This window comes from Anser cygnoides, chromosome 7 (genome assembly GCF_040182565.1).
Source record: "Anser cygnoides isolate HZ-2024a breed goose chromosome 7, Taihu_goose_T2T_genome, whole genome shotgun sequence".
In the NCBI taxonomy this organism is placed as follows: Eukaryota; Metazoa; Chordata; class Aves; order Anseriformes; family Anatidae; genus Anser; species Anser cygnoides.
In genome coordinates this window covers 34,014,443-34,042,155 of record NC_089879.1, presented here as the reverse complement: position 1 = coordinate 34,042,155, position 27,713 = coordinate 34,014,443, and the positions used below count along the sequence as shown (strand labels likewise).

The window sequence follows — 27,713 nt, the reverse complement described above, 5'->3', positions numbered from 1 at the left end:
TCCGGAAACACTGATGTTCAATAGTATTAGGGAGGAAATGAGCATACTCAGACCCCTCCATCTTGGTAAACCATTGATTTTCTGTTGTATGTCAGCCTTTCTATATCTTTTATGTTCATTCTGTAAGTGTCTGAAACATCTGTTGCCAAACTTTTATTCCTGGACTGCATATGTCTGTGCAAAGAAGTACCACAGTTTCTTGTAGGTCTATTCATTCACTATAGAATTTCAAGCCAAGAATAGGTAACAACACTATTAAGATAATACTACGTAGCACTTTTTTTCCTAGTGTTTTATGGCAATTATCTGTTATGGTGCTCTGATAGGGTAGGACATCAATGATTATGATGTATTGCTATTGTTTTCCTGTATTGTTGAAAGTATAAAATGTACATGGGAGTCTCTGCTTCTCACATTGTGTTTTATTTAACTGGAGAGTTTAATTTTGGTTCTTTTTTTTTAGCTGATAAGTGTCAACATAACGTGTACTGACTTGAAAAAAAGGCAGATATCTACACTCTGGAATGGAACAGTTAACTTTTCTAGTTAGTAACTGGTATACAGTCCCAGTTTTAGGATGTCAGAAAAGGTTACCTTCCTCCGAAGTAGTAATTTGTAGTCAACTGATTACGTGTTGGTAACATTTGTTTTCATGTAACTTTCTGGTCCTTACCAGCCTCAAATTTATTTCACTCGTGGCTATCTTTTGTTCTAACTGCTCTAAGCAGTTCCTTGTGCAAAGTGGCTTTCACATCATGACATATTCAATGGACTAATTAATCCTTTGTATGGGAAGGGATTATTAATTTTACTAAATGTCCAATGAACTGTCTAATTTTCTTTTGGGAAAGCTGTGTGGAAGATAAAACCTTCAGTTGACCAGTCACAATCTCCCTTTTTCTGAATTTATAGCAAGTTTCTCCAATAGTTAGCTATCACTTCTCTTCTTGGCTTTTTTTTTTTTTTTTTTTTTTTACGGGTTGTTTGAGGATTTCTTGCTATGAACGCATTAACTGAGACATTTCTTTCCCTTGAAAATATACCTAGTAAAAGTAGTCATACCTTTGTTCTTGGAAGTTCTTACTGAGTGTGTGTTAGTCTCTGAGGTGTGAGGTCTCTATCAGTGTGTTAGTGGAGGTAAGGTAGTCTTTGGATCTTTTCATGTTCTAATCCTTTTTGTTTGGAGCAGGCATGAGAGGATAACCTTGAAAGCCACTGGTTGGTCAGTCATATCCTAGAAAAGCCCAGTTTCAGTGTTTCATTTATACAAATAATTATTTGGGGGGAATACCTGCCTTTTTTTTTTTTGTCCAACTCACTACTCTAGCAATCCATACAGATTTCAGTCTTTCCATTGTTAATTGATACAATACTGGGAAAATTGTAATGAAAACATGAGCTCTTCTCTCAGTGTATTAAAAACCTTCTTTTCAGTCATTTGCTTTCCTTCCTACTTCCCAGATGCATGTACAATTTATTTTCAGTGATCTTACATATCAGGTTTCACAGCTACCTTAGGTTAACCATGTGTATACTTGTTTCACCAATTGTTCCTGGGGTTTCATCATGCCCACCCACACCATGTTTTGCAGTGCTTATTTTGTCTGTATTAAGTAGTCAAAATTCAGGGCACGCCATAATGCATTTTGGTGAAATGTCACATGTAACACCTACTCTAAGGGTGTCACCTTCACATATGACCTGTGAGAGCTACATCATTGAATGGGCAGCTTGAAAGACTGACAGGTGAGGATTACAAATGTGAGATTGTTTCAGACTATCTTGATTTTTTTCTGAAACTGTTAATTTCAACATCTGAACGTATTAACATTTTCTGATTTCTAAAGCAACGGTGGATCTGCTCCCTCATTCAGTTATCATTAAAAAGTTGAGTGTTTTTTTTTTTTAATTTTTTAAACGGTGCGTATCATTGAAAGCTGCCTTTCACGATTTGCTTAAGTTGTCAGGGGTTCTTCCATATGGATTTGAGTAACTCATTCTTTTCCTTGTTACATCTGTTGAAGACACCTTCAACACTTCTTCCAGTCACTTTCTCATGTAGATACCAAATGGCATTATTTTTAATGAATAAGAATGTTTTTCCCTTCCTCCAGGCTTAAGGGGAATTTACAGCGGCTTGAATTCATTCCTCCAAGTAGGGATTTAATGCCGCCAAAGGGATAGCTCCAGAAATGTTTTTAGTCTGTGTTGCATTGTTTCTGGTGCACTGAAATATTAGGAGAAAAACAAAAAAAACCACTTATCTAATTAAACCAAATTAGAGTAGGTGAACACTGGGGAAAATATTTGCACCAAACCCTTTTGAGGACCACTCACTGTTAGTGCCACTGTGCTGCCTAGGACAAGGCCTGTTGACTGACGTCCTGGAGGCCGGGACACCGCAAGTGACCCGTGGCTCTCGGGCTTTACAGCTCTGGTCAGCGCAGCAGGAGGACCACCCCAGGTCCAGAGTGCCAGCTAAGTGTTTGCTGGTTATCTTCTGTTCATCTGTTTCTCTCTGCTGGGCCCAGGTGAGAGTTAGGGTCCCCGTGGCTGTACCCGATGGTCTTGGTTATCCCTGGTGGGACAGGGCTGGAGCCAGAGGGCAGCACAGCTGGCTGCTCAGCAGGCCCAGAAACACCCCTGGCTCAGGCAGTCAGCCCCACCTGGTTTCATGACACTTGGCTTAAAAAGCTGTAGTGGTAGCTGCCTGCTAACCCACCTCACGTAAGCTGAAGAGGTTAGGCAATGATTACTCGAGCTGCGGAAGGCAGATCAGAGCACACCTGATGTGGGGAGGTGGACAGCTGGAGCCGGGGGGACAGAAGCTTTCTCAGGTGGCATAGCCTTAGCAGGAGGAAGCCATGGGAACAGACCAAGAGCTGTCAGCTCTGTAGCATTTCCCAAACAGAACAGGACAGTCTAGTGTTCCTGAGACAGTATTTGATGTTGTGCTTTTTTGTCTGCTGTGTTTTACTTGGCCATTGAGATAGTCAACAATTAGCTAATGTGAATTGTTTCAGAGAATGCCTTGAGGCTGGAGACCTGTGTGGCATGAAAAATATTAAGTTGTCCTATGTGCTTTTAAATAGTAATGATGGTTTAATGACTGTGCCTTTTGTCTCTGCTTTCTGGTGTTTGTACCTGAAATAATAGCGATGCCTCCTTTTATTCTTCTAGCCCATGCTGCTGCATCTGGGCTGCTGCCTCAGCAGGAGGTCAAATACAGCGTTTCCCACCCTGAAGACAAATGACAAAGCCTTTAAAAATGCATGTCTCTCTTTTGGTGACAGCTGCTCCCCAAACCTTCCAAGGCAAATTCCTTTGCCTTGTTGTGACACCTATAGGGAATGGCACAGCAGGTTGGCTGCATGCTCATTTACTTTCAAACTACAGCAACCTCAGTTGCACTTAGTATGCAAGTGCATTGGTGTTTGCGTATTCCTGGCTTTCTAGCTCTCTGCCTGAGTTTTTCTTTCAGAATAGTGCCTGCTTGGGCATCTAAACGTATTTTGGGCATGGTATCTTCTGCTTTTGCCCTTCCTGTACAAAATTTTAAGTTATGTGGTAGCTTTATTTTAAGGTCCATTATTTAAGTAAAACAGAATTCACCAGTCAGTGTTTGTTTAAAAAAAAAAAAAAAACTGTAAGGGAACAATTTTCTGTGCTGAAATTCAAGAAAACAACATCAAAAACTTTATCAAGCTACTGAACTTTATTGCTCTTGTAGATACTTCTGCTTTTGTCAGGGGGCCAAGCTGAGGCCAGACAAGGGGACGACAGGATGAGATCATACAGGGAGCTTTGTCAGAAAAAGACAGTGTTCCCTATCTCTGTAAAAGAGAGAGGGAGAAAGGAGCCTGAGGGCAGAACCGTGCAGAAAAGGTACTTTAGCAATCACTGAGAAGCTACAGCAAACAAATGCCCTGATAGCTTGGACGGGCAGCTAAGTGTTAGCTGTTTGATAGCAGAGATAGCAACCCTTTTTGATAGTGGCTTGTTTTTGGTCCCTTAGGCTCTGTTTGCTGTGCTTTGATTTTATATTTGAAGAGAAAAATTATTAATACTCTTAATTGTATGTGAAATATAAAAGAAAACTTTATGGTATTGGAGGATTTTACATTAAACTTCATTTATTTGTTTAGCTTTTGTCATTGTAATATAACTGTGAAGTAATAGGGCTGTTCTTAGTGGGTCTGATACCAAAGCTGAGAGTAAAATGGACCCTGGGTTAAGGAAGGTATTTGCAGTATGAGAATATTGGCAAATGGTTGCGTTAAAGCATCACCAGGCAAGAGAGTGAGACCTACGAAGGTATGTCCTGATTATGGTGTGTTATCTGGCATGTTTGACTGTCTTGTTTCAAAATAATGGTATGGATCAAACAAAGTGTATTTTGGCATATTATTAAATCAAACTTACAGAAATAAGAGAAAAAGAGAGAAGAGTGTGCAGTACAAATAAGGAAAAGGTAGAAAGTAAGGATGATCTCTAGAGTATGTGTGACTAGAAAGCTAGATGAACATTTTGCCTGAGTTTCCAATAATCTCATATTGTCCGTGGAGGCAAGGCAGCTAGAAGGATTGCAAGTATAGAATGGAAATTGCTACAGCCAAGGCCAATGGCATCCGTCCAGCTTGAAGGGACCAAATGATCAACGTGCCTGCATTCGGAAAGAAATAGCGTATGAAAGTTCACTCACGTGCCTTACACCCAACATTTTCAGCAATTCAGTCAAGTCAAAAATGGTCCCTTACGACTGGAGTCGAAATGCAAATAATGTACCTGTATTTAGCAGAGTGGGTGATAAGAATGTGTAGGCAGTTTTATGAGAGCAGAATAGAAGAGCTTTGCTTAGGGTGTTCATGAAGTGAAAGCGGAGTAGGGTTATGAGTTGTATGTAAATGCTAATAAATAAAGAGCTTAGAACAAGAAGAAATGTAAAGCTACAGGATGGCGTTATCACAAAAGTATATAGGTGTAAATTGAATAAATTACTGAAATTGTGAAAAATTGGATTGGCAGTTGGATTTGGAATAGGCTTTCCATTAGAATGACAGTGGAATGGGAGGGAGCAAAGGAAAGGAACATTGAAAATATAACTTTTTTAAAAAACAAAACTCAATAAACATATGAAAGGGACTTTATAATGTGGTTCTTGATGTAGTTCGAAGCTGAGTTATAAGAATCTCTTTTATTTGTGTATTCCTTAATTCTTGCTACATTTCTGTGCAGCTATCTTATCCAGTGGCCCTTAGCATTAGTGTCCTAAAACTGTCCACTTGACATTCTTCATTAGAATAAAGGCAGCACTTTCTTGTAGCTGTTACCTTTTGAAACTGCTTTTGATGCAGAAACTGACTACATTTCAGGTGATCTCTGGGTTTACTTCCCAGCTCTTAGCACAAATTCTCACTGTGTGCCCTTGACTGTTTCGCTGTCTGTTTTGTACTTCTGTAGCTTTGAAGCAAGGATAATAATACGCCTTCCAGCCACTTTTATTTGTCTGGTTTAATTAAACTCAATATTATGCAGGGCAGAGAATACCTCTTCCCCTGTAGGTGTATATCTTAGTGCCGTGAAGCCATGGTTACAGCTTGGGACACTTAGGCTTTGTTATCATAGAGATAAATAATTCTGTCTGGAAGATATGCTGGCAAGCCATATCTGTATTGCAACTAAGACTCTCTTTCCTAAAGATTTATAGTATATATACTATATCTGAATTGTGCAAGTCGGCAACTCCCCTTGACCAAAAGGAAGTACAGTTAGCATTGATAAGTGGTGAGCAGCATTAATTTGCCTGTAGTCTGTGACAGCCCCATTTTCACTGACTGCAGAAAAAGGGACCCCACGGAAGACATCCTAGACTCCGCAAATCTGTCTCACCTATAAGTTTAATCAGAGCAACTCAGGTCTCTAAAAGAGCTGCAGTCTGGAAAATTATACCTCTGTCTGGATGGCTTGGCATGTGGCAGCAGTTCTCAAGCATCTCAAAATGGAGCATCTGAAGAGCCTGCAGAATGAGAGATGCTCTCCCCCTAGAACTTAAACTCAGCTGTTCGGTTTTTCCTTCCTCTCAAGTGTCTGCTGTTGATGCATTTGGTCTCCGTTCTATATAGAAGAAACACTACCGTACTCGGGGCAGATTATCATTATCAATAGATTGGCAATAGATATCATTTTGCTGGAATAGAAATTCGGTTTTGGCAATCACTGTTGTGCACTTGGATGTGTGTTTCTAAATGAGGTTGTATGACTGAGCTGCTGCCGCTTTTTTTCTGTCTAGCCAAAATATCAGGTGCTTTATCTGGCCTGCTCTTTTTGCCATTTGACAGGTCCTTGTTACCATGGTACTAATTTTGACTTTTGAGAGATGTAGCAGTAAAACTCTGTCACTGGGTTGGAATGTTTTTGTGCTAATGCCTTTATTGTAGCACTTAGGAAAATTGCAGAGGCTCAACTATAGCAACAAGATAGCTCTGTTGTTTTCTTATTCTGTGCTTGGGATTTTCATGAGGCTCATAAGTCTCCCTGAATGTTCGCTTTGCTGGGGATTTGAAGTATACAGTGAATTAGCTCATTGTGTGGCTCCTGAGAAGCATCTTTTCCTGGTGAGCACAACACACTTTCACTTGAATTGGAACTGGCATTCTCCACAGAAGATTTATGTTGATTTCTACTGCTGTTTTCTGTCTTCTGCTGAAGGGTCCTCATATGTGCTCAGGGCAACTGAATATTTGGTGGTATATACAAACTAGAGGTTGGTGTCTGTGAATTTTAATCTTTTATTTTTTGGTGTTGTTTGGGGTAATGTATCTGTCCCTCTGAACATGAGCTAAGTCACAAACAAAGTAAGAAGGAAGGCAGCTATGAAAACATCCATTTATTCATAGGAAAGCAGAAAGCTAAGTCTTCAGAATGGCATTTGCCCCTCACAAAGTTACCTTTTCCTCAGTTTACAGCAAGCAGTCCTGAGTGTGTTCCTTTTTGAGTTGCAGTGCATCCAAATGTACCTCGCTGCCAGGGCTTTTATTGGGTTGTATGTCGTGGAGGCATTCGGAGAAGTTCCTGAGGAGTCCAGCTATGAGAATAGCAGTTTGCATGGGTGTTGGTAGCTTTGTGCTGCTGGTCGACTGGATGACCAAAAGCATGAACTGTATGAACAGATCAGACCATCAAGCTGGCTCCAGGACAGCCAATTGTATCCCTGAATAAAATTGCCATTGCAGGGGTCAAAATTCCAGATCTGTTCCTAACTCCTGCCAGTTGGTCTGCAGCATGCAGGCAGCCTCTTAAGAGTTCTTGCTCCTAACACTCCAGCAAGGACAGTTTTGTTATGAAACACACTGGTTAATAGGCAAGATATTGTATGCAATGTTTCTCCTTACACAGAGAAATTTCCATACTGAGAAGTCTCACTGAACAAGTGGTTTAGTGTTTCATCCTTTGTAATGCTCACATTCAAATACACCTGTTAAAGTATACTGATAGCAAGGTATTTAAATAAGTTCTACGCGATAAAATGTGTTCATTTAAGTATCAGTGTAAGACTAATCAACAAATCGTAAGGATTCATCGTTTGAGATTGCTCTAATTTGTATTAGTCTTTGTGCCTCTTCATGAGAGGGAATTCAGGGAGAAAGACCAGAGAATAACAGAAAAGGGATCTGAAGAGTGCTTATTAAGTAATATATTCCCCAAACAAATGCGGTATTGTTCCTTACAACGTGTGCTCTTTTTCTGAGCAATTCAATAAAGGTTGGAATGTTCATGTTTGATAAAGCTTCTAGATCAGTTCCATTTTATGGGTTATTTTTGTCTCAACTTATTTCAGTTTTTAATTACTCATGTTAAAAAAAAAAACACGTCAAATTGGGTTTCGTCTGCAGGTTTTCCAGATGCTGAGGTAAATATTCTTTTTTTTTTGATTATGTGATTAAAATTGCAAGGGTATTTGTTTCTCATTGTGAATTTTCTTTTTCAATGTCCTAATAAATCCACTTTTTCCTCAGTTATTCCTGACACATCTGTACATGCTAAATCATGTTTTCTAGCAGTTACCAGTAACACTTGGCTTGAGGAATACATGCAAGAAATGAGATGTCACTCAAAAAAAACTGTCATGAAGTTCAGTAGCTTAACAGTAATACAACCCAAATGGTGGGGATCTGAAATTAGAAACTTGGTTGTTCTGAATCATATTTCTGTGACTTAATCCAGGCTTTTATCAAAGTCTACATATGAAGTCCAAGAAACAAGTATGTGATAGTGAACATGTCTCTGGTCCTCTAAGATGCCTCTGTACACACAGGTGTTGCGGGAGACTGGGCTCGTAGCATTTCTTAATGTAGTGGAAGGAAAAAAATTATCAAGTGGGAAGGCACCTGGACATTGTGCAGTCATAAGCAAATCTCCTTGACTCTTATCTGTCTGTGTAGTAAGTATCTCTGTTGTACCTATGCTTTGTTGTTGTGAATATGCATTTCTTTTGTGCACAAAAAACATAGTTTTTTTCTTCTCTATCTGCTTGATTTTAGAGGTTCACTCTCACGCTTTTGTACTTAAGCAAAACTTCAAGTACTAGTATTTCATGTAGAAATTTAGGTTCTTCATGTAGAAACTTAGCTTCTGTGAAATATGTGATCAAACTAATGATTAAGTGCAGCCTCATTCAATATATTCCTTATTTCTTTGAGAAATATCTGCATTCCAAGTGTGCTGGGGTTACCCATTTTAAGTGGACAGAAAAAGTTATGGAATTTTATATATCTCCTGTCTGCCTATGTTGTCATTTCCCAGAGTCCTGTGCAGGGCTTTGTAGATTGCAACCTGCAGTCGTGCATGCTGATCCTCAGTTTGGGGTTCACAAACTGGTTTAAAATGTGCATCTTCTAAAGAGAGCTCTCACAGGAAACATAAATTTAAATATTTTTAAAGGCAAATATTACTGACTTGGCTTTGAACTCAATAATAGAAAGATGAACAGGGGCTGCTCCTGAGGATATAAACTGAACAGTGAACATCTGCGTACAAAGCAGGGTATTTGCTTCTTGTGTGATAGTCTCCCCTATGATCGTCTGGTCAGGCCCAAATGACATTAATCTTGCTCACTCTGGAAGATATTGTCTTTCCATCATAGGAAAAACAAATGAAATTATTTAGTGTATTTACTACGGAAGCAATTTCAATTAAGACAGAGAACCAGAGAGACCTCTAGGTTCTCAGTGTGAAAAATGACTCACTGATGGTCTGAAATGAGATTGGGAGATGTAAATTGTTGGAAATTTATAACAGTTGCTGCCTCCCACTGGGAATGTTGGAGTGGTCCTAGTGGTCCTTGAAAAGCCAGATACCACTGCAAGCAGAAAGGGATTTTGCTTTAAAGGTCTCCTAGTATTACAGCCGAGTGTGTTTGTTTCAAATAATTAGCAGTAACTACAGTAACTGTGACTCAAAACCAAAAAACAACAACAAGGAATTGGAGTTGTCAGTGTTGTACTGTCTTGAGAGCAAAAGCAAAGACTTAGGGTAGATTTTTATTAGAACCAAAATTGTGTAGAGTTCCTTTCTCCGTTCTGTTATGACCTTTGACATTCTTTGTCAGACAGGAAATTGTTTTTAAATTCTGATTAAAAATTTTACTCAATTTAGATAAATAAATATCAGGTTCTTAAGATGAGCATCATTGTAAGCTGGAGAAAGATTAGACTGGCATTGCAGTCCAGCAACATTGAGAACACAAGTAAGAAACAAATTAATTAATCTTTAATTTTGTGAAAAAATGCATATGTAAAGTCACAGTTTTGGAGTGGAGCAAATTCTGTGTTCATCTGTGGTTTTTTTTCCCAATATTGGCCCCAACCTGCAGTGCCAGAGGAAGAAGGCAGATGCTCCTCAGGCAAGGCGGTGGCAGGACAGTACGCTAGCTGCAGCTCGGGGAGCTCCTGCCCCTGCGCTGCTCGCGGATATATCTGAACAGCTGGGTGAAGCTGGGGGCTGATCTGCCTGATGGGGGTGGAAAGAAGTGGTGTGTTGCCTGTTTGTGTTGTGTAAAAGCAAGATCAGCTCCCATGCACAATCATTCGGTGCCTCTAAAGGAAAAGCAAGTCATGGTGTGAAGTAAGAATCATGTCTGAGAGCAAAGTCCGTAAGGCTGTGACGCACAGTTGGTGAATCATCAAACTGCTGTTGCAGGCTCAATGGGATTCTTTGGTTGTTGATTATATGGTAACTCTGACACATGCCAAACTTCAAGCTTAGTTCAAACTGTGGATTTATTGCTAATATAAGAACCCAAATCATGTGTCTGAGCAAAGCAATCAGCTGGGCACAGTTCAGCAGCCAATCTTCCTGGACAGTCCTTGGTAAGAGTTAGGCTTTAAACAGAACCCAGCCCTTCTGGAGGACAACAGAGTGGTTTTCAGCATCCCTTGAGAGCAGCTACGTATGCATAGGCATTTCAGCATTTTTCTTTGCCTGTAATGTGTGGAGTAGGAGACGTTGAAGGTGATGTTAGAAAAACAGAGGGGAAATCCTAACTACATCGTCTGTCTTGGCACAGTCCCTTCTGGTTCAGCCAGCACTACAGACTGCCAGACTTCTGCAGTTAAAAGTATGTTGTGTGTTCTTCCTTTCTTCTTGGTTTGGTAGAATTCGCATAATAGTGCATCAGTGACAAATGTATGGTTTCCCTCACAGAGTGGAAGACTGAGAATGTGGGGAGGGTTATGTTTTCAAATTGATGGAGGGTGACCCCCTTAATCAACCAGATCATCTTAAAGTATAGATAAAGATGGTAATAACCTCTCAGGAGATTTCTTCAAAGTCTCCAGAAAGCTAATACTGATCCATGGCTGACAGTCTGTGTGTGATGCAGATGATTCTGGAGAGGAACTTTTTAGATAAGGAAATATAAGTAAACAGAGGATCTGGAAGGTATGTGTATCTATTGTGAAGTAAATATATTTGGACTGTGATTTGAAAATATATCCAATACTTGGAATGATCTGGTATTTATTACATGTGTAGTCCCATGAAACGATTTAATCTGCAGGTGCCATTTAGTCTACAGAAGGGGAAAAGTCCCTAAGGGATCATTGTTCCATTGTCATATTTATTTGCATAGGTGCTGTTTTTATCTGCCTTTCATCTCTCTGTCCAAAACTCTTTACTTATCATGAGGTCAATAAAGCTATAAAGGTCACAGAGAGATTGAAAATACAAAGCTATGCTTGAGAAAGCTCATGAATGCAAAAACAGCTGTCTTCTGTAGCAAAGTTGAAATTGCTAAAGCTACTTTTTAAGTTTTCATGTCTAGAAGCATAATTTCTTAGTGATGCCTTTTCTGAAACTTGTAAATCTCCGTTTCTCTGGAGAGAAAGCCTCGACTGCTGCCTGCATAGGATGGTGAAAAACAGTATATTTGGTATTTTCAGTGTGTCCAGACTGAACGTCATCAGTCCTGCACATCAAAGAGTATCCATTCTTCTGGCAGGTGTTTATATGTTTAGAGTTTTTAAAGCAGAACAGTAGCAATGACAGAGTTGAAATAGGTCTACTTCTTTTTCTAAGGCAGCAAAAAGATAGGGCATGAAGAAGGGAGAGGTCATAATATAAGAGCAGAGGAAAAGGACAGCGCATGCCTGCTCTGCCTATAAAGCTGGTGAATTCTTGGCATGTGAATTAGTGTGGGAGAGTCTGAAATTAGAAGGGGATAGAGGGAAATTAGAAATTTTAGGATGAAAAATCCAGATGTGCGTAGGGAAACCTGATCGTTTGGTAATGCCATATCCAAGATAGTGGGAATGGGATGGTGAAGTTTTATGCACTTAGCAGGTAATAATGCGGTTCACATTATGGCATACACAGGTTAATAAGTAAATAATGCTCCCATAACTAAAATTACTAGATAAACTAATTTTTCCCTACATCTCCTTCAACCCCAAAATGTCACCTTAGCTTTACAAATTGAACTGTTTTAAAAGAATTGTATTAGTTCTGCCACTTAAAGCAAATTGCTTTAATAATCCAACTGGCTTGTTCTTATTCTGTTCTCTTGTCTCCATTCATACTCTCGAAGTACATGAATAGTTCATTTCTTATAATGTTCAGCTTTCTTTTCAGTATAGTTTGAGGCTGGACCTTTTAAAACTTTTTCTGATGCTATTTTTAAAGCAGAACTTCAGGTATGAGCCCGCAGTTTTTGAGTAAGCGAAGGACTAGTCATCTCTCTGCACGCACACCATTGCAAGTTAGGTTTCTAAAAAATCACAAAATCCATGGGATTTCTGATTGATATGTTTCAAAGTATACTTACCAGTACAATTAATGCTAAATGCACAACAAATCCATGGCGGTACCACTTGCTTGGCACAGCTGAGGCACCTGACAGTCACTCCATTAGTGGTACGCTGCCATGCAGCGTAGTGTCCCACTGTGCATTGCATTATCTTGGTACAGAGGATATGGAAACCCCACAGCGAGCTTTGTAGATTAGGATTGTGCTATACAGCAGAGAGTCTTCATAAAGAAGTACTCCTGGATTCCGTGTTTATTTTGAGTATTTTTCTCTGTAGTGCTTTTCGTAGGTCTCAACTGTGTAAAAATACGAGTAGCCAGAAGTGAAGTCATTTCTTGGTGTTCTTTGTTTTTCTCTTCCCCCCTCACCTCTGTACCCTTCCAAATCCACCTTTAATTGTGGCAGCCTCCAGTTAATAATGTCTGTCACGTGTTCCAGGTTTTAAAAGGCCATAAACATAGAAGAATGGGCTGAAGTATCTGAGTTAAAAGGCTTGTTCAAGATGCTATCTGTGTGCTGACTACAATTGCATGGGCATATTAAAAGAAATCAGATTTTCCCGTGGAGGTGCTTAACAGAGCAGCCTGGCAGGAGTTTGGGCTTTGATCTTGCTGCTTTGCCCTGGTGTGTGTGTTATGGAGGCACCTAGCCGTCTTTTCACCTCTGGGGACATGAACTGTTATTTTTGATGTCTGGATGAGTGATGTTCATGTTCTTACCATTCTTCGTAGTTTTTGTTTGTTTTAATGTTTAAATTTAGTGCTTTATTATTTTGTGTTTGTTTTCACATGGCTTTAAAATCTCTGTTATATTGGGATCTAAAAGCCATTGTTCAAATGAACAAATAAGACATTTACAGCAGGCTCCTCCACAGTGCAAGAATTAACAATGGTGGAAAAGGTTTCCTATATAAAATTAATTTCTCTGTGAGGAGTCTGCTTGCTCATAAATTTTCATTTACAGTATGTGGAGCACAATGTTTTGCCCTTTATTTACATAAAGGGAAGAAAGGTGTTCTATCTTTTCCAGAAAACACTTGACTTTTAAAAAGAAAAATTGGACCACCCAGTTTACAATATGAATGAAATAATCCTTCTCTCTCATCATTCTTCGATGGTGAAATTGTCCTTATTTTGGAAGGCATTTAGGTCTATGCTTATTTTTTGAGACATGCTTATTCTCTTTTGCATATTGTAAGTAAAGATGAGTTGTTTAAGTGCATTCCTGAATCAGAACCTTAATGCTAATCCTTCAGTCACTGCAAAGAATAAATGAGGGGCAAAGACAAAGGGCCAAATTAAAATCAACGAGATCCTATTCAGATGGGCTCTGCTTCAGCAAGCACATATCTAATTATAAGCAGACAAGTAGGCTCACTGACGTCAAAGTTAATTAAACTGCTTAATTTTAGGCGCATGCTTAAATTCTTTGCTGAATCAGTATTTTTGAGCTAACGAATAATTGGACAGGATTGCTGGTCAGAAGCATGATTTTTGTGGATAGGAAGGAATGTCAACTCCTGCTTTCCTCCATCAGTTCTTCTGAGGTCATCTTCCTGCTGGCATTTTGAGTGGCAATGGTGAAGGCGTTAACGATATCATTAATATGACACTTGGATCTCAGTGATTTTTAAGGCACCTTTCATCCATGCAGTATGGCAGGATTGTGCCCAACACAGTAATGTTTCCAGGTTTGTTTGTTTTTCTGATGCTAGCCTTATGAAATGAATCCCTTTGCCTGGTCTCTGAAAGCCAAATTACTAACTCATTTTCATAACAAAATCAGAAATGAAGCATGGAGAGAGAAGTACTACATGAAGAATGCCTGTCATATATAAGACGCTTTTATTCCTTTGGTTGCCTGTGTTGTTTATTTATGATGTCATAAATAAATAACCCATTATTTGTTGGCCTTGAATCATTAAGGGCCTAATAAGAATTTCCCCTGTAGGAATACAAAGGACAACATGATATGTCTTGCACAGAAACTCACATGTGGGAATTTCAGCAATGTTTCGTAAATGAGCTGGGGCTGGTTGTGAGCCTTTAACTATGCTCCCTGCCTAAATAACACAGTAAAGTTGCCCTAGTGTACTAGCAAGGGATTAATCAGAGAGGTGCACTGCAAAAGATCAGATTTCTTCCACTTGGTAAAATTCATGCCATGGGGATTTAAGGGCTGCAAAGGAAGTTAATAAAGTTATCAACAGCAATTAGTTCAAAAAGGAAAAGCAGGTAAGAGAGCTAAATAAATCTAGACTTGTGTTTTAAAACCTACTCAACATTTTGTTCATGTGTATGTTATCTTCTAATCGTTCTTTCCTGGTAATTGCCCAAGTCTACAGCTTAAAATTAATCATCTTCCTTTAGATACCAGAGAACAACATGCATTCATTTATGTATTCATATCTTTATGGTTTAAACAACAATAACAACAAAACAGCAAATAAATAACTTTCCCTCCTGATGACTTCTGCGTCAGTTTCATCAATAGTGACTGAAAGCAGTTTCCTTTTGGAAAAACGCTCTGTTACCTTGCAGGCTGCCTTCATGAAGAGTCGCATAGGAAACAGTATTTGTCCATATCACATAATTTATTTTGAGCCGGTTAGCAGCGATGTTTGTAGTCTAAAGTAGCATGATTTGTACAGGTGACTTGTAAGTGAAATTACAGCTTCAGTTTGACTTGGTTACCTTTGCTAGGTAAGGTGAGGAGCAAGGGAGCAGCTGTTTGAACAGTGAATGAGAATCTGCTCTCTAATGAGAGAGCGCTACTGCCAGTAGCAAAGCATAAGGTTTCCTCTGTTTCCTCCTCTCTCCCATGGCAGCTCGTCATCCTGCTACAGGTCAAGAGTATAACCCGTAGCGAGTCAGATCTGCTGCTGTAACTGCCCAAGTTGTGTGCATGGTATTATAGGAGGCAAACAGCCTTGCAGGGGAGAGAGAAGCTGCTTGAAAGCAGATTGCTGCTGATGAAGAATTAGTGTGGCCAGGAAGTCTCTGAAATCCAGGTCCAGCCAACGTTGGTGAGCCTGATCTAAGGGATCTCCTGTCTTCAGAGGGAGATCTCTTCTATCACAATAAAAGTACAATCCCAAAGATACGATACCACTGGTGAGCTTGGAAGATGTGAGACAGGCAAGCATTTGTTTTGCTGAGATACTTGATATTAACTCCATCTGTGTTATCATTGCTACAATACTGCGGGGGATTTGTGAATGTTGTCCAACAAAAACAAACAACTACCACCTTACCTAAACTTTTTATGCTTTAAAGTTGTAGTCTTAGTTTTGCTAGCAGCCCAATTATTGAATTTACGGCCAAAATATCTCAGCATTAAATCCCAGGTTTTATCTTTTCACATCAGCAAAAGGAGGTGTCCTGCATGCTCTCTCTTGGTCACCTTGCTAGCAGATGCTTCAGCCGTTAATTTCCAATGACTCCATTGTAACCAGCATACTCCAAAAATTGAAGGTAAATATGTATATGTGGCATGATCCTTTTAACTTCTGCTTGTCTTTGGGACTTCCCTTTCTACTGCTATTTTTGGTCGTTAGTGTGCATCATGCAAGCAGCTTTCCTGTGATGGCACTATAAATCATCTTTTTTGCTGGATATTGTCTCAGCCAGTTAAGTAGAAGAAAACTGCAGGCCCGAATAGTGGAGGTTTGCCCATCTTCTGGTGTAAGGTACTCCTTGATTGCATTTCATGTGTCTCCTGAAGATGCTGATGTAATTAATTTAAGCCAGGATATTTCTGTATCAATTTTCTGAGATTTGTTTCTGTGGAGTTGCATCTCCGTATTTTGCATAGTGAACAGCATCCAAGTGTCAAACTAGATTCAAAACACTCAGCTTAGTAATAGAAGGATCCAAGTGGGGAATGGTCATTTATACCTAAAGGTTGTCTAAATAGGAGGTTGCCATAAAAACCGTAATAAAATCACCTAAACGGGCAGATTTAGTTATGACTGGAGCACACTACTGCATGTCTTGAGCTACAGCTGGGACTGTAAGAACAACACAAAGCTCTGGTCCTGAGCGCTTGTGGCACGAAACCAGCTGAAGCGTACGTACATGCAGGGTATGAAGTGCTGCTTTGTTGATAACTGACTTTCTCATCAAAAAGGCTAATCGCATGTTCTTACTAGAGAAGCTAAAGTTGAGTGTCTACAGAAAGCATTGCTTTCTGACCTTTACAGCTGTTACCTCTAGGGCAGAGTGAAGCAGGATATTTGCCTCACTACTGACTGTGACATTTGTGTCCTAAAAATAGATCACTACAATCCCTTTGTGGTTCAGACTGGCACCCTCAATGGGTATGTAATATTCAGTCGGGTCCTGATTTTCAAAGGTTTCAGGTAGCTGGATGTGTCAGATAGAATGTTAAAGCCCCAAACTTGGGCCTATACGGTGAAAAAAATAAGAAGGAAAGTACCTTACAGTATTTTCATTTGCTGTAGTTCAGAAAATGTTTCCTGTGGAAGTCTTTGGCTTAAGCTGTGTGTGCTGAGATCAGAGATGATTAATCCACTTAGCGGATCCTTCAGCAATGGAAAGTGGCTGCACAAATCTGTGTAAACTAAGGGATCTTTTCCATCTCCTTGATTTACATAGTTAAGAGTTATTATGTTCTTAGCTACAAGCATATGGGGTTTAGTCTGCACCAAGACGAATGTCATAGCTTAATAGCACACTTACTATGAGTATTTTAATCGTACAAAATATTTACTCATACTTCTTATATTCTTTTGATGGTTTTATACTCTACTATAAACTGTTGATTGTATTTCAATTTTTATTTTTGAACATGCTTTGTATACCAAAATCAAGCATTTTAACGAATACATTTTATTTTCTGCTAGTTTTGATGGCTGTAAAAGGCAGTAAATCTGAATTTACGTTGGACTGCTGAAAAATGTAAATGTAAATGAAAAAGTTCATAATGCGTTTTATTTATTCTCCAACCAACCCTGTTATATTCTTCTGAAGCCATGCAAGCAGGTGTACCTATTTAACCAGATTCATGCTGACCTTCATGCAGTTAAGTACATCCATTGATATCAGTAGTAAATCGTTACATATGGGAGTTGTTGATCGGGGAATATAAAGAATTAATTTTTACATCTGAGGAAACTTTTTTCAGTGGGATATTGAGCTTGAGCAACCTGACATGGTTAGAGAGAGGCTGGAAACCAAGTTCGCTCTCACTAAATCTGTTTGCCTACCTACATCTTAGATCACAGGTGCAATCATTTGAGGTCTTGGTAGTCCTTCAGTGTTTTCAATAACACTTCATCTGCTTCTGATGTTGGGAAGACATTTCCTTTCAGCACGCTGGGGGAGAACTGATGTGCCATTCCAGCTTTAAGCAGCACAAAGAGCTGTGTCAGATCCCTTCAGAAGTGCCAAGAAGACACAGTGGGAAGAGGAACCAGTAAAAGTACAGGTCCTCAGGGAAGATGTAGGTGGCATAGGGGTATAGTTGTTCATATAGCTCAGGCAGGTAAACAAAAGCTCTTGTGTTGTTTCACCAGTCACCTGCACAGAGGACGCTTGTAGTTGAAGATGTGTACAAATTAGCTGTGGGACTAACATTTTCTGCTTGCTCTTCATCTTAGAGAGCATTCGGCTTTTCTTTCAGGGATGGAGAGAAAGGAGAAGGAATTACTGTGTTCTTGAGGAGGTATGCTCATAACTTTAAACCCACCTACAGCTTCTACCTAACTGTTCTTTTAATGCTACAGGAAAACCACAGAAAGTCTGTAACTTTTGAGCTGAAAAAACACATACTTCACATTAATAAGCAATTTCCCACAATAAATTGCAATGGGAACTTTGGGGTTCTTCCGCTGGAAAGAAAGATACTAATTGTTTTGCCATAATAAAGTGCTTAATAGGAGCTACTTCCCCACATCCCCCTTTTCCAGGTCAGTGTGGCACATTCCAATTTGTGTTTGCTTCAAGGCACAGAAGGAATCCCTCATGGAGGGGGAGGGTGGTTTTATCATGCTCGGATGCGCAAACAGTAAGCCTTTTGCTTTCTTCAAATACCCCCGTTTCCGAGTGGTTGTGAGGATTCTGGATTTCCCCACACACACTCCAAAAATGCAGCATCCTTTGTTTTTCCACCACAAATGAACTGAAACCCATAATCTGTGTACTGAGCAGAAGCGATTAAAATAGTGTGGAACAGATGGTTTAAAAGCTGCCAAAGATTGAATCTTTTGCTATTTTGTTTCTTGGAACAATCACATTAGTTCCTTAGTCAGCTTTGAGTGGGCCATCATAACTCATGGGAGAAGAGACAAAATAGTTGTTTCTCTGTCTTGGGCTGCTCATTAATGGCAATTAATTCATTTAATCTAGTTTTTATTTTTTAAAGGTCTATATTTGCCATAAATTGAGGTAGCACATCATTTTCTTGCATGCCAAAATGGAAATTTTGCACAGGCCTTTTAACAGTCTTCTGCCTGCTTCTTGGAACTTCTGCTACTTGCGTTTGGGTTTTGTTCCCTGGAGGAGAAGGCCAAGTTCCAGTTTATAGTATTTAGAGAGTAAAGATACCACAGGGCTTCTAAATATGTTTTCTAAGTATGTTTTTCATGCTCAGGATGTGTGTTTGGTAATGCATACGCATCGTCCATCTCATGATCCAGAGACCTCTCATAAGCTGCCAGCATGAGGTGTGCAGTCCCTGCTGTTCAGAGGAGCAGATGCCTCGCATAAAAGGCTTAAAACCAGGGGACTTACAGATCATATGGGCTCTTATCCTCCCCAAAGCGTCTTGTGAAACAGCATTTTTATTTTTATTTTATTTTTTAAGCCATGGTCTGTAGTTCAGACCAAAGGAAAAATTCTTCTAGACAGCCAAAGCATGTCAGCTGTATGAGTGCGTGTATTGCAGCAGAGTGCTCTGTGCTTGCCTCTAGTATTCGCTTCTGCCATGGAACCACTCCAGCATTTTTGTAGGTCGCAAATTCCGGAAAGTTCTTTTGATATTCCTGAGTACCAACAGTTGACTAGTGCTTGCTTCTATATTGCAGTTCTTTGCTTTCAGTGAGTAGATCAAAGAGTTTGGCTTTCTCTTAAGGAACATTTCAGGGATGTATTTTAAGACTTCAGAAGAAGATCTATTGGTCACTTCTGATTTTTATGACACTTGTGATTTTCTTTTTGTTGTACAAACTTTGCCTGACCTGAGCCTTTAATATTTAATTGTTCTGACCCTAATTAAATGTAAAGTTTTTGATAGTAATCTTCCTAGTGAAATAATATTATTTTTACTTATTTGGTAATGCAAAAAATTGCCAACTTTTACATTCCAATTGAGAGATGAAATGTTGCCTGTCAATAACACACTGATAAATGACTTCTACAGAAGGGCACCAAAACCGAACTGCATTTGTATTTTTTATTTAAACATGCTTTTCATTTTGTTAAGGTTTATACTTCTGAATTAGAATTGTAATAACTGATTTCTGTAGATGATGCTCTGTTTAAGCAAAGCAATTTCAAAAACTTTAAGTCTCACCAAATGATCTGTGGAACTGAACCTCATGGCCCTGCCCTCACATTCTGTTTGGCCACTTCATTTTCCGCTGTCCTCTCTCACTGCAGCTCTGCAAGTAGAAGCAGCTCACTTAAACAGTTTTTCTTATCTGGGCTCTTAAGAACTTGGCTTCTGAAAGGTGTAACTAGAAATAAGGAGGCAGCCCCATTTTTAGAGAGTTAGAGATTTGGATTCTGGAGAGCCTGTCCCTTGGCTTTACTTGGTGGAAGACATTAGGTGTTTTATATACTACAGCTGTATTTACTAAGCAAGAGTTATTGCAATACACCTGAGACCCACTAGGACTGAGTAACATTTCATCTTCTAAATATTTACTCCATTTTCCTTTGTTTCCCTAAGGGATTAAAGGCTTGCTACTAAATTGTTTTTGATTCTCTGTTTTTTTCCTTGGAGGGATGAAGTGCCTCTTGTTGGTCAAATGACGGATGCTCAGTTAAAGGACTTAATATTTCCTAAAGTACCAATATTTTTCTAAGGCAGAGGAAGGCAAATGGCGGGGAGAACAAGGATTTTGATGATTCACTATTAAAACTTCTGGTTTTGTTTATTTTTTTTAATTCTCCTAAGTACACAGTCTAGGAAGTGACATAATTGCATACACTTTTAATTTCCTCAAGGCTCTGTGTGGTCTCCATCCAACTTCTCAGATGTTGGCTACAGATGTTTTTAAATCGCTTCCTCCCAATTAAACATCTGCTCTGAAGTGACAAAGTGTAAGACCGCATATGTCTGAAAGGCCAGTGTATGCACAAACAGTTTTTGTTAGTAGATATAACAGAAACTTTTTCCCTTGCCTCGGCTTTTAATGCACAGACGGTGAGAAATTGCTCTGCTTATTGAACTCCATGGGGGAGACAGAGTGGTGGTTTTAAGTATGCATTTTAAAATGTGCTGCTTCTTGTTGGTCTTCTGTGAAAATCTTTCGGATGTCTCTTACCAAGAATGTCACTTGCTGAACTATGCAAGGGTTATTTGCTGTCACAAGTGGGGTCGTCTCAGAGCAAAAGTGGTGTGAGATGATCTGGTGACTTTACTATTTAGTTGGAGGGAATGTAATAAAAAAAAATAGAACGTGGCTGTCATGCCAAATTAGAATTCATGTGGCCAGTCTCATCCTTTGATTATTCAATGGCTGATGGAGTGAATGTATGCAAGAGACCAACTGACTGAGTAAGTAGTAATAACGGTACTACATTTGGGGGCAGAAAAATAGGAGAAATGGTATAAACATATTTTTGTTTTGGATGACAGAGTTAAAATACTGAATATCAATGAGTTTAGATTAATATTTTTCCTTGACTTCTTCAGAAACACATTTCTTTTAATCTTTATGTTATTCTGTGGGGGTGAAACCAACAAAAAGCAAACCAGTGAAGAAAAGCTTTTGCAGATAGAAATGTAGCAATTTTGTACTTAATTCATCTGCTGACAAATTAACTTGAATTAAAGCACATATGAGGGGAGTGTATGTGTTTGTGTATGTTGCTGACACTTTGGTGGCGTCAGATGATAAGATTCTACAGTGTGTTACTTCTTCTGTTGCATCTCAGTCTGCTGAAGTGAAAATGGTTTACAAAAGCATGATGACCCATCGCTTGCTATGTTGGTCCTGCTAAGTAACTATTTTAAGGATTTTTAGTGGGGGGGAAAAAAAAAAGGAAGAATGTTCCAAATTACAGGTAAGGGATAATATTTCAGAGATGCAGCCTTCTGATTAAGAGCTTGCTGTGTATTAGATGACAGACGTTAAGTGAAATGTTTTCAGAACTACCGTGTTTCTCAAGCAGAAGCCCTAAGCATGAAGTTCTGTTACACTGTGGACAGTTGCAACATAAGCAAAAGATTAGCAACCTGATTGAATATCCTGATTGGAAACCTGATTGAGAAGATCAGCAACCTGAAGGACTGAACAAATTTAACTAGGCAATATCTATTTTAAGTCCTTCTATGTCTTGATCAAAAACAATTTCAGAGAGGCTGAATTCACGGTAACAAATATGGTGAAGTAGGCATGTGAGCTGAACAGTGACCAGTGCCCTCATTTTGTGTATGCTGCTGCACAGCTGCCGATGGTAACGAGATAACCCAGTTCTTATCGAAACCCAGGCCATAGAAAAAGGCCACTTAACCAAGTCACCTGGAACTCTCTTGGTACAGTCACATCCTTGATCATAATGATACATCTTTTTAAAAGGAAAGAATATATTACTCCTAGCCTTCTTAAATGTATAATGTTTGCTTTTTAAACATGTGATTAAAAACCTTAGCTTCTAGCCTTAGTCTGTTCGTTATTAAATAGCTAAATATTGTTATAGCAAGTGCTGGCAACACTTAAAAGTGTTTTTTCTCCCAAGAAGGTAACTTCATCTGACTTAGTCATTGAAGAAGAAAGTGCAGAAAGCATATGTTTTTCTGGTGACCTGATGCAGTGGTGCTTGGTTGCGGTGCTGATGTTACTCACTTGTGCTCTCAAAGGTCCAGGTGATCAAGAGATTGAGGTCAGTTGTGTTGAGACACTCAGCACAAAAAGTGAAAGTCCTTTTCTTGAAGAACTTGTAACTGAAATTGGTAGAAAGGACAGAGGGAAGAAGAGTTCAGAGTAATGCCTTTAGTGACAGAGGAACAAAAAGATTTGTCTGCTTTCACCATCAAGGAGATACGCATGAGAGAGACCATTGGAGGATTCTAGGAGGTGGGGTGGCTGTTATCAGTAAGGCTGTAGGGAAGCCAGTTGTCCCATGGGAACTGACTGCCCTGTGTTAGTACCCAACCTCAGGGCAAGGTGACCTCCTCACCTGCTGCCTCTTACGTACATCCGCAGTACCTTCCCTGTTGGCTCAGTTATTCCCTAAAGTAAGGATAGGAGATGAACAGTGGATTTGCTGTTATGCACTAACATAATCAGTTACATTAATGTGTTGAATCCCTCCCAAACTGGGCTTGAATGGCGACATAGTGACTTCTTTTCTCTTCTCCGTTTACTCTATTTGGAAGTGCAATCAGTCGTATTAAAGGTCGGGAACTGCTTTTTTCATAAGCTTATGGACAAAAATGCCTTCTTTTCTGTGTCTGTTTCCTTCCTTACAACACAAAATGGAAAGTGTGCCAGGTTGCCTGGGAAGGTTTAGTGTAATTTGCAGGAATTCCCCATGGGGCCGTGTCTCCAGAGCACGCCTCCATCTCGAAAGCTTTTTCTTTCCCATGCTGCTGCCTCCCAGCTCTGCCCTCCTGAACACGGTTGCAGCCCCTCTCCTTCAAAGGACACCACTTGGCACTCCGGTAGTTAAATTTGGGAGTTGTAGGAATGAGTGGATTTTCCTTAGATTTGCAGTCTGCGTTTGAGCTTCCTTGCTGGCCTGCACAGCAGTTGACACAGCCATCCTCAGCGATATATAACCAAAGTGCAGAAAGGTTCTTTTCCCACACCTTTGTTCTTATCTTTGCATCCTCCAGCTTGGAGGATGACTACTATCAAAGAGCATTGATACTTAAATACCAGTTCTTTAATCTGATGTAATTATTTAAAGAATGTTTTAATGTTTTTGACAAAGTCAGTTGTCTCAGTCAATACTTTGTCTGAGAGTAACATAAATATTTTATAAGAATCAGGTAAACTGTTCCACATTTTAGTAGATTAGTAGGTTATTACTTGCCTTCTTGTGGCATTCCGTAGGGATTTGTGTCTTTTTTTCCTACTGAATGTCCATAAATCATGTTTGCTTTTATATGAGGTGTGCCCAAGTCTAAGAATTTAGTTGCAGTTTTGATGCAAAAAGTTAACAAGTAGTACTGTTTCTGTTCTGAGTATATACTAATCTTCATTGGGTCTCTGGGCAGTAGTATAACTAGTGATTAGTCATAGGAATATTCATTACATTGAACCTGTATTACTTCAGCCTAGCTGATGTCTCCCTGTGGTAATGGTGATATTTAAAAGACAAAACAAAACATTGATTGATTTGATTTGAATTTGATCAGTGCTCTGCTGATTGGATTTGTATGCTTACTTCCACAGTGTAGAAACTACATATATATGTGCTTTATGCTTTTGTTTTTTAACTAACCCCAAATTGAAGGGCATTTCATTTTTCTCCTGGCTGATTTGCTACTTTGTTCTGGAACCCACATTCAGTGAGATAAATTAGGTTTATCACAGGTTAGAAAAACTGTGTGCATGTGTATTTTGTTTTGTTAATACTGAGGCTGGTGGAGAGAGCAAAGGCTGGCAGAGGTGAACTAGGTTAGAAATCTTACCATGTGTAATTTGCCCTGGGAGCCAATAGAAGAATTAAACAAGAGTCATTACCTATTCCCAGCCTTCCTTTTTTTTTTTTTCATGGAGAAATTGCTACCAAAAATGACGAAAAGCTAAAGAAAGTCCTGGTTGCTTTCATGAAGAACCCAAGAAAAACTCTGTGTCCATGTGGAAATAGAAAATTGTGTTGTGGACTTAGAGTAGTCTGCTTAACAGTGCACCAGGAGATTGTTTGCAGCCAGTAGTATGTGGCATGGGACTGGGATAACAAAAATGATACGTTAAGGGTCTTTGGATAAGATGGGATTCTTTTGGAGAAGATGGGATTCTTTTTCTCCCATCCTCCTCTTTCCACAGAAGTAAAGAATAAGTGGTGAGGAACCAGCTCTGTATTTCCCTCCATCTTTTTCCCCTTTCGTTCAGGATCATGAGAAGACTCCCAAATGCATTAGAAGACATGTAAGTCTTCTAAACTTGCTGAGGCAGTCGTTTCTCTCCTCTAAATGATAACGCTACTGAGGAATGGTATTGAAAAGTACTCATTAACCTTCCTGTTCCAGTTTTGTGAAGCTGGTTTCCACTTCTCTCCCCTCTCTTCCAATTCTGAGAGGAGTTTGACAGACCCCTCTGATTCTGATCTGATCCAAGTGGGGAGACTTAGTTCACTGAAATTCACTCCTTCAGCAGAGGTAAGGGCTGCTATTAAATCCCAGAAAGGGATGGCAGATGAGAGTGGAGATAGCACTAGAATATAAAACCTAATTTTGACTGGACTATAAATTTTACAATTATAGGCTTTCACCCACAAGTATGTCTTCAAAAAAAGGTAATGGTGATTCAAAGCAAGAGAAAGGCAATTTGGAGAGGACATTCTATGCATGAGAAACTATAAATGGTTTTGATGAGATCTCTGGTGGTGTAGGATCTTTGTCTTTCCTTCTGAGAGCACATGCCTCCTGGAGGTGTAGTATCTCTAATCCCACGGTATAGAAGCTATTTTTTAAGCATGAGGCAGATTGTTTTTTCATTTGAAGTACATCTGTGTAAATATGTCGTCTATTCTTTTTTTTTTACATCTTTTTACAGAAGATTTTGACACAAGTCATGTTAAAGACTGCACAGGGTTTTCCAGACAGCAGTCCTCCAGGCCAAGATAAGTGGTCTGCAGAGTAATACTAAAGCATATTAAGCCTCATTTAAGTAACCTGCCAGCACTTTTTAATTTAAAATGTTGATGATAAAGGTGGACTAGTCAGTGAATAGTTTGGAGAGCTGACAGTGACTGGTCAAAAGTTTGGAGCTGTGGTGATACAGGCCACAGTTCCCAAAGCAGACTAATGATTTGTGGTTCCTCTGGTCCTGGGTGAGCAATTAGAAGGATGTTAAAGGTGCTTAACTTTTAGCTGCAGGAAATTGAGCACTTTAGAAAATCATACCCAATTATGCTTGCTCAAATTGAGGCATCCAAAATTTTAATTTCTTCTGAGAGTCTTAGCCAAATTATAGTTCCTCATTTAAGTCAGTCTCGCTCTATCTGAACTTTCACTTCAGCTTTTATACTTAAAGATGAGATGCTTCAGTGTGTATTTTGTAAATACTTTAAGAAATTAAAAGCAAATAAGTGTTTAAATATACAGTTGTCTGGTTAAGCTTCCAAAAAATATGTTCATCTCTAATGTTCACTTCCCAGTGTATTTAAATATGAAACAAAAAGCAAAGACAAATTTTCGGCTTAAGGGAACACACAAAATTCTTCTGTATTTGCTTTGAATGCTTCTTTAGAAGTATGTCCTCATCGAACTACCCATCCTTAAGCTTTTCTCTTGAGCTGTTCAATTCTCAAATGTTTCAAAGGTGGATAGTTTGCCAGTCTAGGCAATGGGTTGTATACACTGGACAGAAAACATGATCTGATGAGTGTTGATTAAAAAGAGGGCAGTTCTCCTCATTCACAGTGGAAAGTTCAAGGGTTCTTGACTTGATCAAGCTATTCAAAAGCATCTTGTACGGACAATATTCCTTTCTGGTGCCTGTATATCATCAAGGCAATGCTCTTGCGTGAAACCCTCCACGCAATGTTGCAGGAGAGAAGTAAGAAATAGTGTTAAATACTGATGGATAGTTTCCAGGTTATAGAGTAATGTATATTTTCACAGCTATACTGTTGATGCATGTTCTAGCAGAATGTAAATTATTTAACAGATGGATGAAGTTATTAAAATTTTTGAATGGTGAACTTTAGTATTTTTCTATATTCAGATACAGAAAATGTGTTTTGGGGGAGGAGGAACTTATAATCATCTTTGCTGTTTTATGAATGTAGAAATTCATTACATTAAAGAAACTTCTTTGTCAAACTCCCGTGTAAGATTGTACCTTATGTTAGATTTCCTATGGCTGTCCACAACATATTTCTCATCACATCAAGGAAATAGGGTTTTTTACATTTTCTTTTGGAGCTTATTCCAGACAGTGAACGGTCTTAATTTTAACATCTTTCTCTTGCAATTTTTTTCCTCATTTGCAAACACCTAAACCTGTTGTTATTGTAGGCCTGAGTAGATCAAGCCTGCAGTATATTGGCCAAACTGACCAGCATTGAACATACTTTACCACTGTTTCTGCTTTGACCGTCTTAAGTAAAGGTGGAAACTGTACATTTAACTTACCATGGGTAGTTTTCAGTAGTCATAATAAATTTTATTTCAATTTAATTTCAATTACCTTCTAATTCTGTTTCCTGAATTAAGTCTAGTTACTAGAAACTCCACAGTAGTTAATAGTTGTTGGATGTACACCATTCTTTTATCACAGCACTGAGAATTAAGAACCATTTTAGATTAAAGTTCATCTCTTGGAAAGAAATTCTCCATAGTGAGGTTCTGAAAAACCTCTTTAATTTGGTATTTATACCAAAGGGAGCAGGTCCCCCGTGACGACTGGTGATTCTTCTCAAATAATATAAACCTTCGTGGAGAGAGGCTCTGAAAGAGAGAGAAGGTAGTTTGTTAGTGGTACAGCACAATGCAGCAGAGCCTGAGACGGTGACAACAAACCTAGCTCTGGATTTAGAAATGGGATAGTCAGTAGTGAGGTCCCCAGGCTACTGATCCCTGGCAGGAGGAAGGTTTACAGTCCCTCTTGCAATGGGATGAGAACAGTCCTGTATGACTTTGGGGGCTGAAGTCAGTACCACAGGGCAGTACAGCCTGGCAGCATGGGAGCATATCAAAGGCTCGTGGCTCTTTGCAGCACATTTTATTGTAAGGTGTAGACATGCTCTTCATCTCAGAATAGACTAGGTCCATGCTAGAGATCCTCCAGTAAAATAAAGCCTATTTGTATACGTGCCAAAAGCCCTCTTTTAGTGAGGTTGTGTAATCCCTTAATTGTAAACCTAATTTCAATGGGTAGCCAATATAAGCAACATAAGGCATAACCCATTGCCAGCATGAACTGTGTCTAGGCTGGTAGGAGCTGCCAGTACAGCTTTCCTTCATGACTGTGCTGCTAAATACTTTTCAGTGCAGAGCAGGTCTTAAAGATTTTCAGCCGCATTCAAAGAAATACATATACTGCTTTAAA

At 39.2% G+C, this 27,713-nt stretch overlaps 1 protein-coding gene across 15 annotated transcripts in view; it reads left to right on the top strand.

Annotated features, from left to right (window-relative positions):
• The window catches only part of ZMIZ1 (zinc finger MIZ-type containing 1), a 352,884-nt gene that overhangs the window by 223,014 nt on the left and 102,157 nt on the right, over window positions 1–27,713 (top strand). The window lies entirely within an intron of this gene.